Here is a 3,387-nt window from a genome sequence, read left to right on the forward strand (position 1 = left end):
TTGAAAAGTTTACGATGCTGCTACATATATTTGAAAATTTATGAGAGGCACTTGAATCATCCAAGACACACATCAACGATTGCCTGCAGCATACATATCGATATTTTCGTTCTGCCAAATGCTCAACATACTTCACGGATGTGAGAAGCTCGTGCGCGTTAACTTCAACATACTAACTGGGCGAGATCGCAGTTAAACAGACATTGCACGTATTTGCGACGTGTGGTGTAAAGTCCGTTTCCGTAATTTAAATTAATAGAACTGTGCATTACTGTCGTCGCCATTGCCGTCATCGTTGTCATCACCACTACCAGCCTCGAAGTTAAAGGCAACCTATTCCCGAGAAGCTCTTGGCGCATTCGAGCAAACGAGCCGCGACAGTCGAGCGAAATGCAATTTCGAGGACGAGCGGCGGTATGCCGGGGTTTGAAGGCAGAACACGAAAGGGGAATGGTTTAAGAAGAAGATGAGAAGAAGTGAGGATCAGCGTGTCGTTTCGAGAGCTGCTCGATACGTAGGGTAACGAGAATTTTATGCGAGAGCACATCTCCTCCCTCGCCTTCACTCTTTTCGCTTATTTCTTCCTCTCTTCTTCCTTCTTCCTTTTTTCCGTTTTTCTTCTTTCTTCTGCATAGATCTTCGTCTTTTACCTATTGCAAAAAGAATCGTAGTACAGGATGTATCTTGTGGGTAAGCGTGATGGACGGGGAAGAAAAAAGAGAATTTGTCTTCAATTTCCTAAGTAACTTCTACTCTTCTGCGGATATCGAATCTGTTGCAGTTTCGTGTGCAGATACGCTCGTGAGGAAGAGACAAGATTGGACTTATTGTCAGGCGTATACATGTGTATTTATACTATTTATCTATGATGGTACACACATAGTACTATATAAGAATATAGAATAAAAAAAAGAAGAAAAAGTCACTTTATTTTTGGTTCTGATTTAAAAGAATCTATACGTATAATCGTATCGGTCCCCTGTCGCGAGGCATTGTTAAAAAATACAGCATATTATGAGTTTATAAGCATCGATTGGCAAATCGATTACTGTTCTCAAAATTTTATTTATTCTTAGTGTAATTTAATAATATGTGTAGTTTTTAACATATAGTAATTTAAATATCATATAATTCACTATCTGAATGATAAAATTTACGTTTTTTTTTTTAATATGTAAAAGAATAAGTATTGGACAGAATTGTTCAAAACGATTTAGTTTGTATAATTGAGTACCTATACGTTATCGTAATTATTTTCACAATTTTAGAAACAATTTATAACAAAGCTTTTAAAACATTAGAATTTTTATCAGTTATTTATTTTACTGAATTATTATAAAAACTTAAATCTTTTGAATTTCATTGAATCTGTAGGACAGATACGCCAATAATGGCACATATACATTTTTCTTGGTTTGAAGAAAAGAGATATGTGTACTTCGGGCACGTAGAAAGTCAAACTGGCTAGTAAATTGAGAGTTCGTGCCACGATTTTGGCGAATTTCCAAGAAGGCAAGTCTCTTCCTTGTTCGTTCCGTGAGCGACAATCGTCGCCTAAATTATCCGCGGGTGTCATGGTAAAAGGCTCAATCGTTAGTGAAAAGTATGATCATGAAATAACAAAATCGAGATTATCTTTATTGTTCATTGCTTCGAAAATAAATCTTTTGTGTACAAAAAATTTATTTACTTTCTCTCTAGATAAATTAGAATTGATAAATAGTTCTTTGTTAATAGATAATTATATTTTTTTAAAAGAAAAAAACAGTAACTAATAGTTATAAAATAAATTACTCTTCTTGTATCTTATTGCGCAAACTGTTTACATAAATTAATTTAATTTACATAAATTAGAATTAATTTATGCAAATTAATTCATAGGATATCATACTTCTTTTTAGATAAAATTTTCAACTTATTCATATTTCTTGCAAAGACATTTATAGTCTCTTTCACTTTTCTAAAAGCTACTCAATTTGAATAATTAAATAAATATTGTTTGAAAATGATATATTCCATTTCCAAAAATAAAAATTGTATTATTCGTATAACATAGGACGTCGTGTTAAAAGGATCATGCAAGCCACCTGACCTGTCCGACTAACACTACAAAGCATGCCTACGTAAGGCTTGGATTTCCATCCTGGGCAATTATTCTGGTAATTAACGTCGACGGGTCATAAGGGTAGAGCGTAGCCGAATGGGTTGGGGTCGCCTGAGTTTATTACAAAGATATACGGCATCCGGAGACTCACACTCGTTCGCGTTTTGTACGTGCGCGATGTATACTTTCACATTTCCGGCGGCTACCCGGAGAATTTCAACTATTTCCGTGGATGATGGACGGCTCCTGAAACTGTCCTGGTCATTTGCGAAGCATCGTTACGGACAAACATGCGACTTAATAATGGGCACGTTACGTGTAATCTATGTGCAAGTTCCGTCTCGTATGCAATGCATTAATTCATCTGCTAATTGCTAAAACACCTGTAAAATGTACATAACGAGAATACAAAATGCTCCAGTACAAATATCATTCCTTTAGCTTTTTATGATTTTATGTTAAAAATTTTATTTCTATATTAAAATTTTACGATTAAGAAGTATACTGTGTTTAGATAGCAAATTTTTATAAGATTAGAAATTGAATTGTATTAATATTGATAAAAATCACTTTTATATACAAATGAGCATATAACTGTATTCAAACCTACAAAATAGCTATGCTTCAAATCAATTATTACTGCACACTCGCACATAATTAAATATGTAAAACTAATTTTGTATTATTTATATTCTTCTGTTCATAATGATCTTAAAATAAGTCGAAACGCGTACTCTTAATCTTTTTATGATTTGTCTCGGAACAATTTATATAATTATTAAATTTATTATATATGTTGAAAGATTTGCGCACGAATTGCGATAACTCAGCATTTCTTTTACTCTTTCATATTATATTTAACTAATTGTCAACAATGCGAAATTTTCATCTTTCATCCTTATAGGATTTTCAAACTTCAATGTAATTTTTTATATTTTTTTAGACTAAACAAAAAATTCTTACTCACTTGCAAAAGTTTTAACACATTTTTACTATCATAGTTGGATTGTATTTTACTTATTTTTTTTAAAGATCTAAGTTTATCTATTAGAATTTACAATTAAAAGTTAACTATACTTTTAATAGAAACAAAAAAACATTCGTTATAATAATATATTATATGTGTGTGTTTTTATATATAGTTTCTTTAATTCAAACATTTTTTCTGCATAATAACAGCAAAAATTAATACAATTTTTATCACAAATCAACAAATTTAAGATTTTTATTCTATTTATTCTATTTAAAGAATCGATGCGTCATGAAATCCGGTTTCTGTCACG

The sequence above is a fragment of the Atta colombica genome, unplaced genomic scaffold, assembly GCF_001594045.1.
Source record: "Atta colombica isolate Treedump-2 unplaced genomic scaffold, Acol1.0 scaffold125, whole genome shotgun sequence".
In the NCBI taxonomy this organism is placed as follows: Eukaryota; Metazoa; Arthropoda; class Insecta; order Hymenoptera; family Formicidae; genus Atta; species Atta colombica.